Source organism: Corapipo altera, unplaced genomic scaffold (assembly GCF_003945725.1).
Source record: "Corapipo altera isolate COAL_440 unplaced genomic scaffold, ASM394572v1 55, whole genome shotgun sequence".
Classification (NCBI taxonomy): Eukaryota; Metazoa; Chordata; class Aves; order Passeriformes; family Pipridae; genus Corapipo; species Corapipo altera.
This window is the reverse complement of record NW_020884882.1, coordinates 15,081,631-15,102,474: the sequence shown is the minus strand read 5'-3', so window position 1 is coordinate 15,102,474 and position 20,844 is coordinate 15,081,631. Positions and strand designations below refer to the sequence as shown.

At 43.6% G+C, this 20,844-nt stretch overlaps 1 protein-coding gene across 11 annotated transcripts in view; it reads right to left on the bottom strand.

Moving 5' to 3' along the window:
- Positions 1-20,036, bottom strand: part of CHL1 (cell adhesion molecule L1 like) — a 137,035-nt gene extending 116,999 nt beyond the window's left edge. For 9 of the 11 annotated variants that reach the window (XR_003527181.1, XM_027640216.1, XM_027640214.1 and 6 more), the window contains exon 1: positions 19,674-19,734. The gene's annotated coding sequence lies outside the window, so the exon portion shown is untranslated. Of the gene's footprint in view, positions 1-19,673; positions 19,735-20,014 lie in introns of those variants that run through there. The other 2 variants (XM_027640215.1, XM_027640217.1) reach the window with 2 other exon arrangements.
- Positions 20,037-20,844: the final 808 nt, after the last annotated feature.

Genomic DNA, 20,844 nt, shown 5'->3' with positions numbered 1-20,844 from the left:
TAACATCAAAACAGAAGGGAACAGAAAGGACATGAAAGAATATGAAGTCAATGGCTTCCCCAATCACAACACACAAACAGGGCTAGTTAAAAGCCACGGCTTTACAGAGCTGCCTTTATGCTCTCACAAAGCTTCACGCAGCGTTAAGACCAACTACAAACTGGGACTAATGATTAAAACTACATTGGGCTGCCTTTCTTCTGCTTTAATTGTTGCTCGCTTTGCTCAGAGGGATTAGATCCACAAATCCAGCACCTATCTTTGTGCTTCAGCCCAGAAGTCCATGGCACCAGCTGGTCTAACCATTTTTCTGTTAGAAATCAGGGCTTCCAAGACAGGGTTTCCTCAATACATGGAAGATGCACACATCTATAAAACATGGTCCTTCATCCTTGTACTGTCATGGAATGGTTTGGGTTGGAAGGGACACCTAAGATGATCTTGTTCCAACCCTGCCATGGGTAGGGACATGTTCCACTAGACCAGGTTGCTCCAAGCTACATCCAGCCTGGTCTTAAACATCTTATAATAGAGCTCCAACCATCCTCTAACCAGTTCTAGAGGCATTTTGAACAAGAAGCAAAAAGGGAGAAGAAGTTTCATTGAAATCTGTCTTGTGCTCTTCTAAGAGCATCAACTCGTTCAACAAAAAAAAAAAAAAAAAAAAAAAAGAAGAAACAAAGCCTAGTTACACAAGATTTTTTCCTCCTGATCTCCAACATCTTCCTGTTTCAGTGTTTACACAAAACTCCACAGTATGTTGTGGAGGCCAGACAGACAGAAAAGTTGATGTCTACTGTCTAGAACTGATCTCACACTTGGTTCTCGTGCCATATTTCCTGGCTGCCTACACTCATGTTAATCTGCTAAACCCACTTGGAAAGCAACATATCACTTGTCCTCAGTTCTATTATTCATCAGACAACCAGGATGGCAGTTCCATGACTGACTGCTAATTATCCTTTCCCACTGCATGTCAGAGCCCGTTGCATTTTCGGCAGCAATTTATTCTTCCTCCCATGGAGTCCTGAGGTGGAAGCTGAGGCCTATTGAAGTCAGTGACAAAGGCCCCATTGACTTCAATTGTGTTGGGAATTCATCTTTTAATGGGAAGAGACCTGCCTAAGTGTTATTTAGTGTATGATGTCAACACTCTGAGATAACAATGACATGGGGATAACATGCATATCACCAGCAGTGCCAGCACGGGACATGGCCCTCCAAGGCTCTGTCACATCCCAGACAGGATCATGGCACCTTCCCTTTCCAGCTGCCTCCCAGCACAGAACAGCCTCATGTCTGGTCAAGCCCAGTGCACACAGCATGGTGTGTAACTGCTGGGATTTGCCAGGGTGATGGAGACGTCCCCTTTGCTCCCTGGGCTGGATCCCTGCTGAGCCCACAGCCTGGGCTGTTCAGATCCAGTGCCTCGAATGGAGATACAATCCCTGTCTACAAAAGCAGCTTGGAATAGCTATGGAAATATTAATTCACAGTGTACACTTCACCTGAGCTTCTTTAAGAGGAGCTGAAAAGACAGTGAGATGGCAAAGGAATCTCACCTTTCCCTGACTTCCTATTTCTCCTCCTAGACGTACTGGCAAGAGGGACAGCAACATTGTCCAAAATGCTCATTTCTTACACAGAAAATTGTAGTTTACATCTGAGAGTGTTCTGTGTATGTAAAAGAGAAATGAAAGCTAAAATCCAAGTGTTGCTTAACACATTTTCTGAATTACAACAGGCCTTGAGGATGTTTTTGCTGCTTTGTTTGTTTTTGGTTTTTTTTTTCCCCTTCCAAATAAGCTATCCTGACTTGTCTTTTCCCTCACCTATTCCTACTGCCTTACTCCCCCCAGGTTACACAGACCAAAGTGTTTCAGTTTTGTGTTCACTCTCAGCTGGAGGACTCCCCTTGCCTGAACTCCCAACTGGAAAGAAAGATGCTCAAGCCAAATTCTCAGCACAGCCCATGAGATTTTAATCAAATATATTTTTTCTGTGCTTCTGTAAGAACAGATTTCAACTTGCTGCTCCTTTGTTCTGTGCAAGGCTGGTTTTCCCTTTGCTAATCCTGTACCACACAAGCCAGCTGACCTCTGAGGAAAAGGGAAATCCATTCTCCTCAGTCAGGATTGGTCTCTGGAGCTTCTAAACCACTGAAGCCTTTTACAGTCCTGAGTTTGCTTTTCTGATGCATCCAATATTGCTGTTGTTTAAAAAAAAAATTATGCAGAAAATTATTGCTTAAATTAATAGCAATTCTTATCTATGGAAGGAAAAAAGAAGAATGATAAGAATCAATCATGATTCCTATGTAATATGGGCTGTGACAAAGCTGCGGAAGTAAAGAGGGATTGTAAAAACTACCTCAAAATATGATGCAGAATCCACAAGACAAAAATTAAATAAATAAATGAAAATCAATCTGCTCTGTACTGGTTGTTTGCAAAATTAGAACAATTAATTCTGTGTAAACTAACCTATCAGGAAAGCACACTGTGGGGCTCCTGATAGCTGATATTGCACTACACTGTATTAAGGAAAGAATGATTTAATGAGATCCCTGGAGAGTCTCCATGGACTTGGATCATCCTCTCAAAAAGACCATTTTTACCCCATTTAGCCGCCAGTATGTTGCATCTCTGATACACACATGAACAGAAAGAAAAAAAAAGGAAAACCCCACCTAAAAAGCACTATTAACACAATTATCAGGACCAATAGGAATTGCATCTTTCAGGATCAAAAAGGACATTATGTCATTTTCAATATATAAGAGCCATCAGAAATAACATCTGTATCCTAAAACTCACTGCACTTAAAGCCACTTACAGCCAGAACAGCAGCAGCACAAAGAAAGCTTTTACACACAGGGGGGTGTGAAAAAACATCATCATCATAATAATAATAAAAATAAAATCACAGAGTGCTTGCCAGAAAAATCTCCAACCTGACTTTTATTAATATTTTATTTTTCTTTAAGTAAAGACCTAGCGTAGAGCTTACAAAATACAGTAAGTGCCCCAGTTTAACATTTGATTTTTCAAATAAAGTGGAGAAAAGCACCTTCAGCCCCCAACCCCAAAATGGCTGTATTTCCAACTGCTCACTTGCTGGAAAATAACAGCTGGGAAACAGCAAGGTAGAATATCTGATCAGGAGCTTAGTGCTAGGGTTAGAAGCTGTTCTATTTGCAGATTCTCTGCAAAAAAACCATGTATAACCACATTTGTGTCTCCAGCCTGAGCAATCAATATTCTCAGGTTTCAAAACCTTTTCCAGGGAAGTCTGTGGATTTTTCTCACAGTCTGATCTGTTCAACACAAGTGTTTCTGCCAAGTGGGGCCTCAGATTAGAGGGGCAAACCCCTGAAAATTTCAAATGAAGCGCAAATAAATAATAAACCAACAAAGGAATCCTTATAAACATTCAAGCCACCCTGTAAATTAAGATGAATTACTGTAAATTAAGATAAATTACTGCATTTCCTCTCCAAATGTACTGTTAGACTTTATGGAAGTACCAGCTCTCTACATCACTATCATAGGGCTGGACAGCACTAATATAAACCAGGCTGTGATGCCAGTGTTGATTTGCAATATTTTCATGTTTCAGCAAGTTAGTAGCTCAAAGATTCAACGTTTTATGGAGTTAACAGGAATACTCAAGAGCTTAAGCATTAAGCAGTTAATGAATGCAAATCAACATGCCAGAATATGCTGAATTATCATCATGCTGCTCCCAGTTCACCTGGGCCAGCCCATGTGACATCCTCTGCCATGATCCCACCTGGACCACGAGACACCCTAAAAGAACAGCTGGAAGAAGCCAACCCGCAGGAGGTTGCTCCCAGGCAGCCACCACTGAAGCCTGTTCTCCACAGGGAAGTGGATTCCAGCCCATATTAATCACCCCTAATTGATTTTACACCACGAGGAAACTGAAAAAAGAGTTCAAATACAGTCTTTGAGTCCTAATATTTACACGGGCAAACATTTGTTTATCTGTCAGCTGTGTAATCTCAGGGCCTCTGCAGAGCCTGGGACAGTCTCTTAAGTAGCTTTCTCCAGTTTTGATTAGCTACCTCCATAGCCAGCCCTATAAATATTCCTAACATTTGCACCCAGTGGACTAAGTGTTTTGTTGAGCAGACTAATTGGTTCACAACCCCTGCTAAGTATCAGCCATATCATCCCTGACTGCCATGGGCTATGATCATCATTAGCCAAGTGACAATCTCCCAGAGAATTTGGGCTTTTTAATCTCTGCTCTCCCCGAGGACATCAGACTTAGTGTGGGTTAAAGCCATCAGAGTTTGCTCTCACTCCTTTCTTACTCTCCATTCTCAGCACAGAAGGAAAAACCTTGTGAGTGTGGTGACCCAGAGGAAGTTCATGTCCACACCACCAAAAAGGGACCATGAGATGTTACAGATCTTGGGGCCAGTGCTGTTGGGGCAGAGGGACAGATCCTGCCTGCATCCACATTTCCACAATTTCCAGGAGAAGTGTAAATTAACAGATCCCAGCTGAAGTCACACCCTGATGGAAGAAGTCTTTGAACTTCATCTTTCCTTTTATTGACCCCACACTAACACCAAAATGTCATAGCTGGGACAATCCCAGGGGCTGCAGAACCACCCTGTGTGTGAGTACACCTGCCCTGACACCCAGCTGTGGTGGGGAGAGAAAAACTGAAGCAGGAGAAGCAGAGAAAGAAGATGAAACACAGGTCAAAAGCTGGAGGAAAAGGTGAAAAAGAGAATAAAGGTGGAAAGATGAAAGGTAAAGTCTGAGAGGACATCATGTCTTCAGAAAGGCAGAATCCACCCAGAGAGTAGCAGCTCCAGATAATGCCAACCTAAATCTGGAGATTTAGGAAAGAAACAAACAGGGGTTTTCTCTTTGTTTTGTTTCATCAGGAAGAAAAAGTTCTGCTCCTAAACTCAGGAAATACTTTAAAATGTTTTAGATCTGGAGTGTTAAGTTCTCTGACTTCAAAAGACACACGAATCACAGACACCAATTTACTGACATTGCTAAAAAAACCACCACAATGAAGAAGGGCATCATCTCCTCATTGCACCTCTCCCCATCCAAAGGGAAGAGCAAATACCTTGGCACAGACAAAAAGCCCTTCCTGGCCCTCTGGATTACCTGCTTTCAGACTAAATTCTTCCTCTTAAAAATATCCCTGCCTGCTGCTGCTGGAGATTCACCTGAGCATTTCAACCACAGAGGGGAAATGAGATGTTAAACCATCACTCACCATCTGAAGGCAGAAGGAAAAAAATCCAGCTTTTCCCTGTTGGCCTTTGTGAGTTTTATAGAGAAACAGGGTTATTAAAGGATGAAATCAAAGCAGCTCTGATGGACACCTCCTGTCTCGTGTCCAAACTTGTCCCAAGGCAATAAACTCTGGGGTTTTGGGACCAGAGCTTCACCCCAGCAGTGTCCTCCCATCATAGCAACCCAGCAGCATGAAGAGTTTTATTTTTCTTTGAGTCATGCTGAGAAATCTCTGCAATTTGTAGCTTTGGAAAGCCTCCACATTCACATTTAATTTGAAATTATATCCTCCCTGTCAAAACATGCCTGGGGGCAAGTCACTTATGAAGAAAAAAAAAAAAAAAGAAGAAGAAGAAAATATAAATCTGAATTTTCCTGTCTGCTCTGAGTCATAACATCTGCCACAGATGTCAGCAGCTGAAGACAGGAAGATGTTCTTCCTCAGAGAGGAGCACCCAAATAAAGCAATACCCCAAAATAGAATGAATCTGAATCACCTCTGAGGCAAGACCTTAAATATTAGCAACAAATATTAGTACATGATCTTTCCAGCGCTTCTCATGTGCCCACACGAGGCAAAATACCAAATGACATACCTGTCTGTTGAAAAAATAGAAGGTATAAATGCACTTGTATGTGTACACTCATATAAACACACACATTACAGGGGTGTAATACCAAGTTTCAAAGTTCATGCCTCTGGAATAAATCTAAAAATTTGATATGCTCCATATTGTGCCTGAAAGGGAAACAACCAGAAGTGAAGCAGCTCATCCATGTTGCTGGTACTGTGATTATTTTCAGGGAAGATAAATGTAATATCAGATACAAAAGCTCAAGGCAAAAGCTACTGCCTGTTGCACCAAATGGTTTTGAAATCTAAATAAATATATGAGATATACGATCTTATTTCCATGAAGTGCATAGTGGTTAAATAATTCTATGCAAAATCAGACATATATAGTAATTTAACTAATTGTGTGTACATATATATATATATTTATAAATAAAAACACCTTTTCCACTCAATCTACTGCATCTTCAGAAAGGGCCAGGACACTCAGTTTAAAGGGAACTGTGGAAACCCTTGCAGGAGACAGTTCCAGAATAATCTGTCCAGGGAGACATTAATTTCCCCATCCCTATATTTAGAAGCGACCTATGATCTAAAACATGAGCCTTCCTCGAGGGTCAGAAGAGATTTGTTTCATTTTATGCAACTGAAGTTAAATTCACAAATAGCCCCTGGCCTTCAGGAGGCTGAAGGAGAAGAGGGTTTGGATTGGATTGTTTTCTTTCTACAAAAAATATCAATAGGAAGCATCTGCTCAGCAGCCCGGGGTACTCAAGATGCAACTGAGATGGGAGATCCTGTACAAAACGCCTTAGAAAGGGCTAAAAAGAATAATTATTAATAATTATTAGAAATTTAGATGAGCTGCTGATATATTCTGACCTTTGAAAACAAACATTCAAAAATTATAAAAATAGAAAGGATTAAACTAGATGAAAATAAGGAAAATATTAAAGGTCTCTTTAAGAAAGGAATGAAAAGAATTATCAGTATTTCATGTACAGACCAAGTGTTTCAAGGAATTGACATGACAGACTTAAGTATTTATGAAAACAGGTGAAACAGGGTCAAACAGTCACTTCAATGATCACATTAGAATTAAGAGACAGCAAGTTTAAAATGGGGAAAAAAAAATCACAATAATTAACTTTGTGAACTGTCTGGTACCAGGTTGTTATTGATACAAAGGGCAGAATGATTGGAAGAATGATTAGATGTTTAAAGTGTTAATAATAATACTTTCCCAAGCCAGGATAAGAATTTATAAGAGCTATTGATCTCATGTTTCAGGATGAAAGCCAAGAAGTAAATGCTTGGGAAGAAGGGAAAAAAATAAAAGAAAAGAAATCTTTCAGGGACACTTTGCTCCTTAATTGTGATTATGAGGGTTCAGGGGAGGAGGGAGGAATGTTTGGGGTTGGGGTTTTTTGTGTGGTTTGTGGCTTTTTTTTTCCCAGGGTGTTGAGTCATCCAGTATTAGTTACTAACAGGGAGAGGATTCCAAGTTAATTGGATCTTTAATCGGATTGAATAGGGTAATTCCTACCTCTCTGCGTTCCTAATGGATGTCACAATGTCAGGAGTTAAATGCTGAAGTGCTGCTCTGATTTGAGAGCAGCTTCTGGGGAATCCTTAGGCAAAGACAATTACTGAGATGTCCATTGAGAAAGAAAATGATCATGAAGGTCGATACACTTCCAACAGAATTTCTGAATAATTAGTTAGTCCATTCTTACAGGTAGGGCAGACACTCTTGAACGATATTTTTTTCCTCAATAAATAACTTTATTACCATTTATCATTTTTCCTAGTTCCAAAGAGAACATGACCATAATCAGCCCAGGTTCTACACTCTGAAAACTGCTCCTCAGTATTGCTGGCAATGCAAAATGTTCGTGGCCACACGAGGCAGAAACACTCAGCCCATGCAAAGCTGCAGGTAATTGGATGCTCTAATTGAACACAAAGAGTTTATGTTTCTGTTAAATAGTCCAAAGGAAACACGCTGCCTTTTTCCAATGAGAAGATCCTGAAATAACAACTCTCTTCAAAGCCAAAAACAATAGAGGAAATGTTGCTAAACAAAGGTAATAGCTTTGCGATGGAGTGGTAAAAAAAAGAACATATGTGAGTTGTTTCTCTCCCCATAATCATTACAGAAACAATCTCTGCTGTGGATGTTAGACAGAGCTTTTGAAATCTTCCTGGAAAAGTCATTTCCACTCCTGGCCGAAGAATTTCCATGAGAGTAAAATTCCTTACAGTCTTTAAGGCATCCATTTCACTTCCATTAGAACTGAAAATCCACAGAAAAGACCAGCAACAAAGTCAACCTGGACCATGATTTTGGCTGAACCACAGCACTTCCCCACAGCAGAAACACAATACTATGTTTAAATTAATGATTGCCTCATTAATAGGCATTGGAAGCACTTGCAATAGAGTTTGTTTCTCCTTGGAAAAAAAAGAAGTCAGAGTCAATGACCTGGTAAAACTATTTCAGGAGGACAAAAACACACAGAACTTGTCAAAAAAACCAGCTGAGACCATGGAGATTTCTCTGCTGGATTCCCGAAAATTTGGTTTAGTGGTGTAAATACAGGGCTCAGGATTTCTTTTAGGACTGGTATCTGTAAGACTGATGCCACCAGGGTGGAGGGCACAGCAGAGCCCATGGTGAGGACTCTCTGCTGAACAGGACCACGGAGACACCACTTTCTCTTCCCAGAGCAGCAGAACAGGGGGCTGACGGCGCCAGAAGCCCGAACCACAAATAGGTTTCTTCATCATCATTAGCAAAGCACAGAATCCAAAACTGCTGTTTTGACTAGGAAACAGATGATTCCAGCCCTGCCAGCACTCAAGGTGCTTCCAATGCCAAGATTCCCTTTGCTGAGACATATGCTCCAACACTCACAAACAGAAGCACTGTCTCCAGTTGAAACTCCTTTCTTTGTCCTTTTGGCGCTTCTATTTCTCCTTTTTTTTTGTGCTTCCCACGTAGGTTTCTCCTTCTCCTTATCTTCTGCCTTAGATTTCCTTCACAATGCTCAGAGATTTTAAGGCCTTTGCATCTTCCTGCACATCACAGGCAGTTTGTGCTTTTTCCCTATCGCTGCAAATAACATCCAGTAACTTGTGTTTGATTGCATCACACAAGGTATCCCCTCTCAGTTTGAACAAATCATAGTTCATTCTAGTGCTTAATCACAGATTAAAAAAAAAAATGTCTTTAATGTCTAATTTAAAATTGTCTGGCTCCAGCTATCAGCTATTGGATCTGATTTTTCTTTTCTCTTCTTGATTAAAAAGCTGGATATGCTTTCCCCATGAAAATACTTGTCCCTGTAATCAAGTCCCTTCTCAATCCTCTTTTTGATGAGCTAAGCAGATTGAGTCTCTAAATCTCTCACTGCATGGAATTTTCTCTACTCTTCAAATCAATATTGTGGTTATTTTCTTGACTCTTCAGTTTTGTAAACCCTTTTTTTCCAGTTGCTGACACCAAAACTGGACATGGTTTTCCAGCATTCTCATGGACTCAGATAAAAACTGTGTCAAAGGATCCTTCAGCTCATTACGAAACCATCTTCCTTTCTCTGTCTGCTGTTACCCCTCCATACCCTTTCCCCCTGGTCTCAAGGCCACTCTCTTCCAGTGCATTGCTCAAAACACAGGCAACTGGAAGGAAAGAAGAAGAGGCATCTTGCCAGCCAGTCAGTCACTCCATATAACTTATTATTTCTACACTCCCAGTATTGCCTCACCCACAACTTTGGCAGCAGTCAATTAATTTTGGTGTTCAGATTATTGTTAAAGATGGTCAACAGTTTCAGGACTAGTTCTGGTTCTTTTGAAATCCCATCGAACCCACACATCTTCCAATGCATGAGCCTCACTGACAAATACCTGTTCAGCTCTGCCAGCTAAGTCTTAATCCATTAAATAAAGGCCTTGGAGCAACCTGAGACAGTGGAAGGTGTCCCTCCCATGGCAGGGGTTGGAATGAGATGACCCTGAAGGTCCCTTCCAGCCCAAACTGTTCCATGATTACATGAAATGACACTGTTACTAGTCCTACACACCAGCTTTGTTGGGTTGGCTTGTTTTTAGCTGAGATTTCCAAATCTAACACTAAAAACTCTGCCACAAAGCTCAGTTATCCACATCTATCAAACCTGTAACTCCAAGAAGAACCCTCTGTAGAGGCCTTAATTATCTCACTATTCTTTAACTCTATACTAATTCAGTCCTCTATCAACTTTTCCATTATTTTTCTGGGATTGGTGCCAAGCTCTCCAGACAATCATCCACTACTTCCTTCTGCTTTCCCTCTTTGCACATGGACTCCTCTGGTATTCCCACAAAACACCAAGATACCCAGGACAACAGAGCCAAAAACACTTGGCCATCCTTGTGTGATGCATCACCCTACCTTTTCCAAAGATAATAACCAAGATTTTTCCAACAGACACTTTATGCCTTTGATCAGTCTCACCTTTCCCTCCCACCACCATTTCTGTCCACCCATCCCAGTTTATCTGTCACAAGGTACAGAGACACCAAATCCAGTGCCTGAGGACAATACAGGCCAAAAAGCTCATCACCAGGGCCTGCTTGTGAAAGCTGTTTGAGAAGCTTCAGTGTTCTGTTTTAGCTGTAAAATTTGATTTTTAAGAGATCCAGCTTTGACCTATCTATGTATTCCATCAGGAACTATAATGGTAGGACACAGGGTAATGGGTCCAAACTGAAAGAGGGGAAATTTAGGTGAGACATATGGAAGAAATCCTTCCCTGGGAGGGTGGGGAGGCCCTGGCACAGGTTGCCCAGAGAAGCTGTGGCTGCCCCATCCCTGGAAGTGTCCAAGGCCAGGTTGGACAGGGCTTGGAGCAACCTGGGCTGGTGGAAGATGTCCCTGCCCATGGCAGGGGGTGGAACGAGATGGTCTTTAAGGTCCCTTCCAACCCAAACCATTTAGTGGTTCTCTATGATACATCCTCAGTAAGCAGTTTCTTTCCAGTGATGCCCATTTCCTCCCCCCCACCACATCCTCTCGATTCCCTGCTCCAGAAGCACATTTAGCATCCCAGAGAAATTGAACTTTCAAGTCCCAGCCCTGCTCTGGGTGATCCTAAGTGGACTGGACACCCTCTCCTCTCCAAGGTGTGCAGTAAATTGCTGGATTAGCAGCACACACTGTAACGTGCTCGGGCACTCGGAGTATCAGCTGTCTCACATCATTTACCTGCAGCCAAGTTACAGTTCAATTACTGAAGTAATATCTCATTCAGGCAGAACAAAGAAAGGAAAAATATGCAAATGAGTGAATTTAAATTCACTTAATTTAAAGGCCTAAAATTTTTAAGGGCACACTCCCTCTCTGGGGACATTTGGGTTCAGGGATTATAAAATACATGAAGCTATAAATGGTTAAATGGATTGTCACTGCCTGAGCATCAAAACATTGCATACATTATTCTTTTCAGGGACTGCATTATATAATTAACACTGGCAATACACAGAATTCCTGACTATATCCTATCCTATGCAAGGATAAAACTTGGTCTAACTACCACCCATTACAGGGAGCTTTGTGCCCAGACAAGCTTAGCATACATTTTGCAGGATCACAGTGGAATAGGTTTGTATGGAGAATGCTGCTTATCTGCTGAATACAAAGATCATTCCAATTTTTTTGTGATCCACATGATAAGATTGTGAATAACCCTTCAGGTTTGTTGCCTGTTGGGATTTGTTTTTTTTTTTTTTAATAAACACTGAGGCATATTTTTTATGCACCAAAGATGAATTTTTCCTCTTGCTATGCAGCTGGAATTCTGTGAGGTTTCAGTGCACAGTGATGTCTGACAGGGGGAATGGCTGACAGTGAAAATCTGCTGCACTGGCAGGATAATGTGGTACAATGCTCCGAAAGGCAGGATCCTGAACACGGGGAAGTAAAGGGGAGAAAATCTCTTTTCTTTAGGGGCTGCATAACCAAACAAGCTGTATTACAAGAAAGATGGAGAGAGACTGTTTGCAAGGGCATGTAGTGACAGGACAAGGGGGAATGGATTCGAACAGAGTAGGTTTAGATTGGATATTAGGAAGAAATCCCTCCCTGAGAGGGTGGGGAGGCCCTGGCACAGGTTGCCCAGAGAAGCTGTGGCTGCCCCTGGATCCTTGGAAGTGTCCAAGGCCAGGCTGGACAGGGCTTGGAGCACCCTGGCTAGCGGAAGGTGTCCCTGCCCATGGCAGGGGAGTAGAACTGGATGAACTTTAAGGTCTCTTCCAATCCAAACCACCTCATCATTACCTTCTGGTGCCACCACACGTGCCACACTTCACCTTTAATAAAGCTTTGTTCTATAATACAACTCAAACAGCTCTCAATTTTCAGCCATTCCCTGGGATATTACATGAAGCTGAAAAGGCAAGTCCAAGCATTTCCTAGCAGGTAGGCACCGTCTGGACAGGTATTAGCTGAAAACCAGGGTGCTGAAATCCCAGGTTGAGTGAGGGCTGCACAGGGACAGCAGGGATGCTGCAATTCCACAGGCTCAGCAGAGATAATCAAAATCCCAGATTTAGGTGAAAGCCTAAGTCAAACCTCACGCAGTCAATAACAGAAAGGTGCATTTGTCATGCAGGTGGTAAAACCTGAGCAATTACTGGGGATTTCAGTGGAACCCTGTACATTTAATGAAGCGGGTCTGGCTTAGCTTTGTGCAGCTGGGACAGACCTTTAATCACTGCTACTCTGTAGCTTACACGCCACAGTTGTCAGTTGTGTGACTCAGAAACCTGCAATATTCATTGCTGTTTCTTGGCTGTTTGTTTCCAGTCAAAATAGGAGACAAGGATAAGCCACTTGAGAGGAGACACCATCACAAAGCTCCCAACAGGAGTGTTTGTGGACACGATTCTGCAGAAGCCCAGATGGCTGAAAGTCAGTGTAACTCAATCATCCTCAGCTGAACCACAGTCATTTATATCAGTCAAGGACCTGAGCCATTACGCTTACTTCTCAAACTGGTTAGGTTGTAAATTAGATTTTCATCACTCCTGGGACAAAAACCTGACTCTGATGAGGTCAGGGGGAGTTTGACCATCCATTTCAGTGGCGCCGTGACTTCACCAGTGGTTTTTCATGTGCAATATTCAGCCTGAAAGTCACCACAGTTTATCAGGCTTTCCTAAAAATGTATTAAATTAAAGCTTCCATTAGTACTTGCAGATAGCTCAAGTCCTGTGTTCTTTACTTCTGCTCAAATGGAACCAAAGGAATATTTATCACAAAGGAATTTGGATTTTAATGACCAAAGTAACTATGGTTTGAGCAATGCCTCAGCAGAATTCAAAGTAAGCACAGAATACAGTTTATTCCTGCAGAACTAAATGAACAAAAAAGATCAGACAGGACATTCTCTGGCTTACAGCAGGTCAAAACAGAAATCCCCTAAAACCTACTCCCTAATGAAATTTTATAAGAGAAAAGTCATTGGTGGAGTAACATGAAAGAATAACCTGTGAAAAATAAAGCACAGGACCCTTATCCAGGAAAAGACTTGAGCAATAACACAAATTTTAGACAATAAGTTCACTGAAATCAGCAAACAGGTTGTGGTTTGGAGTATTTTGCCTACAAAGGAGTAAACCCAATGACATTAGGCAAACGAGCATGGATGCAAACATCCACACAGACCTGGGTCAACCAGCACAAACCACCCCAGTACCTCAGAGGGGAGGATTTTAGGGATGAGACAGACAGATCCCACTGGGCTATGGGATCAGCCTTGGGAAAAAAAAAAAGGTAGAGGCGCCCAAATCTGCAGACAATCTTTTATTATTAATTCTCTGTTTTCAGTAAACTGCAAAAATAATGATGTATTTTGTGAGCATGTCTAATAATAAAAAAAAAAGCCATTGAGTTAATCACTCCTGTTGCTGAAAGCATTGTTGTGGTATTTTTCTAACAGAAAAGAATCTGCCCCGGAATAATAATTTTACTTTCCCTATAAGCAGAGCAATCTTTCATCAAGACTAATTTTATTTCAAGCACTGGGGATACAGCACTGGCACCAGCCATTTTTTACTGAGACATTGTTCCAGGTTTCCATCGGGTTTAATACTGTAAAATACACGTGACAGAACTGAGCGATGCATTTTTCAAACATTCTCTAAAGCTGTGGGAATACAGTCCTTAAAGGCAGCCCTCTCTCCTTTCAAGTGCCATACAAGCACAGCAGGCAGCATTCAAAGCCACCTCTTCTGTGTCAGCCAGCAGGAAGGGCTGACAGGGAATTGCCTGTGTCACACTCCAAAAGTCACCAAAGGAGACACAGACTGAAAGGTGGATGGGCCCAATTCTGCTTGATTTCCCCCACCCCCGCTCCCCCCCTTAGTGGATTGCTGCCTAACCAATTAATTTTGGCCTGAATAGCGACTGCCAGCCTAGCAGAGTCATCCCCAGGGCCTCCCAAAAAATGGAGACACTTGAAATGAGATTTTTAAAAGCACCAAAGTCATCTGACTAAGCTATACTGAGAGGACAGAGGACTTTGGCTCACTGAAATGCCTGGGTTTCTTTGGAACTGGAGCCTTGTGCTTTCACTGCTTGGCTTGTCTGTAGTTGCATTTTCTATTCAGGAGGGCACTGAGAGTCCCCAGCCATCAGATCCCCTTCCCATGGGTCCTTCCCACCTTTAAAGTTACAGCTCTGTCCACCTCTCAAAAACAGAAATGCACAAAGGTGCTGCCTCTGATGCTCCCATGAGGAGGAGGTGTCAGGAACAGCACCAAGCAGGTGACACCAGCAGCAAGGTGAGGTCCAGACTAAGGACCAAGAGCACTCACAGAGCAATGCAAAGGCCACTGGGTGCTGTTCTGAGGATAAATATCATGGCAGGTACACAGGGGTCACCTTTCCCCACCTCCCTGAGTGCAAACACAGGGAGGATGAAACAGGGACACCACAAGAAGCTCCATTTCTGCCCCAGTGGGTGTTGGGAGGTGACCTGTGAGAGCCTGGCGTGGGGCTGTCCCCGAGGCAGCTCAGCCTGGCTGACACACCAGCTCTTACAGCCAGACTGGGAACCATCTGTTCAAAATATCCTCGAAAGCTGCACTCTCACAGAAACAACCCTGCCCAGCCTTGGTCGTTGGCTCCTTCTCCTCCAGCTGCTCAAAAGTGGATCCAGACTCTATTGCTTCCATGCCAGAGAACAGGAGCAAAGACATGGATGAGTCCAAGCAGGCTCATCCCTGTCCTTCCCAATCTCCCCGTCACCCTCCCTAAGTCAGTCAGATCCTCACCACACACACACCTCTGATTTAATTCCATCTTGTTGCTGACAAACAACAAGAGAGAAAACCCAAACAATAGGAGAAAACCACCTGAAATCAGCAGTTTTCTTTATAATTGGAGAAAAGAGAGGGCTAGAGAGAGTCAAAAGAAAATATGAAGACTTAAAATCCCTAATGAAGAAAGCAACATAATTCTTGTCCTTACACGAAATAGGATCTGCACCTGGAGATCACTCTCGAAACAACAAATATGATATCAGCTGTAACAATAAACAGTAGTTTTAATGATAAACTGTTTTCCATCTGCATTTTTTTTGAGTTTTATACATTCAGGTGCAATGAAGGAAGGCGGAAACATCTGCTAGGGAATGCTGAAGCCCCAGAAAATAACATATCACCACAGCCAGCACTCCATGGACTTCATAGGGGGTGTCTGGGCACGCCGGGAGGAGAAATCCAAGATACCAAATATTACCATGTACCTTCATCTGTTTATAGTGCAGAGGCAATCACTGCAATGGCAAGTGCTAATCAGCATTTGGGTATGCAAATGGCCTTAGAGAAGTCTGTGCATAAAACAGATACAAGGAGAGTGGCTGGGAAAAATAGAAAAGCCAATTAAAGCAACCTTGACTTTCAGGCACTGACTTTGTTACATAGAAACAACAGGAAAAAAAAACCCATAACAACACCACCACAAAGTCAAACAAGCTCACATTTACCTTAATCTTTGCCTAAGTCTCTCTGAGCATAGAAAGGCAATTAATTAATTAGAAGTGCACAGTTTATGAACTACTATAATCTTAGCCTAGGAATACTGACAATGAGTTGAGATTTGGTTCAGTGTAGTCTTAGCAGACCACTACAACACCCCCTTCTAATCCAATATACAGTAAACCACGCAATACTCAAGCTCTTTAAAGAAGAGAAGTACCTGGATTCCTTTTTCTCATCAAGAGAGAAGAAATTTTCCAGAATACCAACTGCTATCTAAATAAAATGAATACCATGGCAGCCTGCAGTTGTCCCTGCCCTGGTGTGCTTTCTCTTAGTTACAATTTCAGAAGGGGATATGTCTATATTAGCAAGCAGCAGAGCTCAAAAGGGCATAGATAAGTAGAGTAAAACAGTGCTGGGAACCCCAGATCCAAGAGCAGAGCAACGGCTCTGCTTCAGCTCCACTCAGGAGGCCATGGATGAAAAACCCATTAGCAGCTGAAGTGCACAAAGTAAACTCCTGACAGAGATATTCTGGCTTAGGTTCAGCCAGAATTAATCCAGTTTGTGAGGTCTCCCTGCAAACAAACACCCAGTAAGCGGGATGCGACGACTGCAAGATTCCCTTCCAAGGTTCTCTCCAGAACTAAGGTGTCAGCACACACAGACCCAAGGGCAACAATAAGGAGTTCACTGACAGAAGTACAATTCAGTGAACATGAACTGTCTGCAGGGTGCCACAGCCTGGTAAAAATCAGTGTTGGCACTTTGGGTATATAACCATGATAACATTGCTCTTCCTTCTGCTCTTCGAGTACTAAATCTTTTATTTCCTTACACAGAACAGATCTGTTAAAGAACCAACGTCTTCCTGGAGGACAACTCAGCAGAGGTCTCCAGCCACAGGGGCCATAGGATGGGCCAGACCATCCTGATGTAATTCAGACAATGATCAAACAACACATTCCATGTTGCATTTCATAATGGAGTGTAACTGCAGGATCTCACAGCTCAAGACAGCATGAGGGGAACTGTTCAAAAAGCACTTGGTAGATGACTGCCTTTGTTAGGACTTACGTGTCCCACTAATGATTTTGGGTTTTGCACAGAAGCCTAACCAAGAAAGAACAACTGAAACTTATTGTAAAACCCTGAGCACACCACCACCAGAACGTGGTTTACAAGATTCCTGCTCTGTTCTCATCCCCACGCTGCTCCCCAGGCTCTGTACTGGGACATTAATTTTCATTACACATGATTTAAGGTTGTTATAAGGTGGGCTTTGTGCTCACAAAGAACCCACAATCTTTAACAAAACAGAATTTCTACTTTACTGGACAAATATACCAAAAGAAATTGTGGCATCTTGGTGGGTTGCTAAGCAACCACGAGCTCCAGTGTCACTTGTTTGTGATCAATTCAAGTCATTCATCAGGCTCTGAAGCGCCAGTTCAGGAATTCCAACAAAATCTGTGCCTTGGGAAAGCCACGGGGACTTCCTGACACACAATACCACTTTCTTTCCTCTAAGATAAACTTTGTAGATGTTCTTTTGATCTGTGTGATATGTTAATTCATTATTCTTAACATACTGCTAATGGGAAAAGCTATAATTAACTAACTACAGCATTGTAACTCGTGCAAGATAAACTGAACTAATTAGTAGTGTTTAAAGTAGTCCCTGTCCTCTCCCACTGGGAAAGGAGTGGATCCTTTCTTATCACAGAAGCAACTGCCCACAACATCATTTTCTGTAATGAATAGATACCTTTTTGTTTCATTTTCCCTTCCAAACAGAAGTGATAAAGTACATTTTTATTGGCAAATAAGGTGGCTACAATCCAAGCCCCTTGAGGTACGTATCCATGTCGTGAATAATGTTATCTTTCATTTAAAAGAAGGCTTATCTGTTAGGTTTCTTGGGATAAAGAGGTGGACTGTTGTGTTTCCATTCATTAAGTTTAATTGCTGAAGTAACAAATCCTAAATGCCCATAATAATGACACTCGCTCACACTGAGTTAAATGTGCTCAGTGTATATTGCTGAAGCACAGTCTCTTTATTTCAGCCTCATATTCAGAATTCACTCCTATTTCGATAAGAATCAATGATAAACAGGAAGAGTTTAGAAACAAACTGTTTTGGAAGCTGTGTGTTGTGTACAGGAAAACTTCAGCTGCTTGATTGCTGACAGGTGGTTTTTTCTAAAGATATTTCATTATAATTTCACATACATTGGGCAATATTTCTGAAGAAACTCCAATGCTTTCTGCAAATCTTGGTATCTTATCTTTTGCATCCTATTTTAATGTCACATGATCTGGTCTTGTAGTTCCTCTGCAAGCCACACTCCACTAACAGCAGATGCTCAGCCCAAGTGAAGACCAGAGAAACTGGCTAAAAAGAATTTATTAATTTTTTAACTACCCTTTGGAAGAGGTGGGCGGGTTTTTTTTTTGTTTGATTTTTTTTTTTTGAAACACAAAGAAAATGTATTATTTTTAAGCAACAGCAAAGTGTTAATACAGCAGCAGTTGTGCTTTTTAATAGTTCCTATCAGGAAAAGCCAAGCAGGGGTTCAGGGGAAGTAGTGGGCAAAGGATGACATGCACAGCTCCAACAAGGCAACACTGCCCATGTGTTCACAAATGGGAAAAACTGACATATTCATTTAAAGTGCAGACTCTTTTCCTCCCTCTCTTCCTCTCAGAGCTGCATCTAAAGTCATAATATTTATTATTTATTATTATGGAATGATATTTGGGGGAGCTCAGTCACACCAAAGGAACCTTTGCCAACAAAACAAAAATACCACCTGTCAACTCTCTGGTGAAATTTTCCAAAACATGTTGCAAGCAAAACTACTCCCATGTGGTGCTGAGGATGAATTTCCTTATTTTTTATCTGTTATGGTCGAATACCTGTACATTATCCAACATACCAGAGCTTAGCCCCTTTCTGCCCCAAAATAAGCAGCAAAGTATCACTAACCGTAGAATATATCATATTTGTAGAAGTGATAGGTGAGAAATCTATGTACCTTTACCGTGACTATTAGAAAACGGAACCTTCTTGCATCCTGAAAACCCAACCCAAGCTGAGCCCACCAGTGCCCTGACCGTGCAACACAAATCAATAACACACAACACCGAGGTTTAAAGATTCCTACAGCTCTCCTGCAGAGCAACACGGGCACATCGCTTCCCCAAGAAAAAAACTCAAAACTGGGGACTTTTGCAGTTATTTAGGTATTGCAGGGGAAAAAACCACACAAAATCCTCTCCAAAATCACTAGGAGAGAAGAAACAAGTGTTTGCCACAGAGGCAGGACATCCAGGCTGGCAAACTTGAACGCAACTAAGCCGAGAGGAGAGTGATCCGCCGTCCCCCAGCAGAGCCCCCCCGGGCCCCTCCATCGCCCCCCGGGTCCCGCAACCACCCGCAAACTTTCCCCGGGCAGCGGCTCCTCCGCCCGCAGGACCCGCTCAGAGCGCGGGGAGCCCGAGCATCCCGGTGGGGAAGGAGAAAGGGAAGGACCGACCCCCCCGGGACCCCCCGGGATCCCCCCGGGGCACTCGCCAGGGCTGAGCCCGGCTCCGCTTCCTCATTGCTCCGCAGGGCGCAGCCCAGGTGCGGTGCCGGGAGGAGGAAACCCAGTTTTAAAATAATGTCAGTAATGATTCTAGAGGGTTTCTGTGGCCGGGCAGGACGAGGGGAGGTGGCTGCAGGGCAGCCCCTTGGCTGGGCACCCCCGGACCCCCATCCCAGTGCCCCCGCGGTACCTTGAGCCCGGCGCGGGCGGAGGGTCGCGGCAGCAGCGGCTCCGCAGCCCCGTCCCGGCGGCTCCGAATTAATCGCTCCACCCCGAAAAAAAAAAAAAAAAAAAAGGGGAGGGAGGGAGGGGGGGGAGAAAAAACCCAACGCAAGCACCAACCACCCCAAACCCAGCCCCGCTCCACACCCACGAGGAGGGAGAGGGTCCCTCCGTGACTGGCATCGCTATCTCCTCCGGCGGAGCTTACAGGGAGCCATGGCAACGAGCCCCGCGCTCCCCAAAGCGCTGCCGCCTCCCCCGGGGGTCGAGCAGCTCCCACCCCCGCCCCGACCCCGCTCCGGATCCCACCTGCCCGATCCCAGAGCCGGCACCGAGGAGCCTCTGCCCGCCGCTCCTCCGGGAGGCACCTGGCGATGGCGGGAGGGACCGGGAATCGCGGAGGGAAGGAGCGAGGAACGGGAGCCCCTGCCCGCCTCCCGACCGCGGGGGTGTCCCGCACCCCGGGCAGGTGCGGGAGGGGCGATCCGAGTGCCGGCCAGCCCAGAACCACAAGGGGAGGAGGATAAAGGAATGGCCGAGCTGGGGGACACTGCCCCCGGCAGGACCCTCGGATGCTGTCGCTTCGTCACGGTGGTCACCAAAATCCGGGCAAGGAGGGGAGAGGCGCTGCTAGGGAAGAGACTGGCCCCCGCCCCGGCTTAGCCCTCCCTGGGGTGCAGAAGTGTCGTTGCTTTTCAGAGGAAAGGATGAAAATTCGGAAAACTCCAGCCTTTCCTGCCCCACAGCTCTCCCCCTGTAAACTCCCGTGTACCAATCATCCCAACACCCGGTGTTTCATGCATCCACACCTCTGAAAAATCCATCTTTTCCTCTTTTTTTTTTTTTTTTTCTCTAACACCCCCTCCTAACGTTTGCTGTGTGCGCTCTCCATGACCACAAACCCAGATCAGGTTGATGTGTGCACCTGAGCGCTCGGGCTGTGCCTGTGTGTGGTTCACCACAGCGATCCCTGGGTGGAATGGGCTAAATTTTTAAGTGATTGGTGAAGACAGTCGTCACAAATCTGCCAGTCATTGTCTTAAGCACTCCTTGCAGAGAGGTGGGGAAGGTCAGACATAATCATTTTCATGAGGCCTTGGACTTCTCAGACGATTCTGTCTCGCTGATGACCTTTGGTT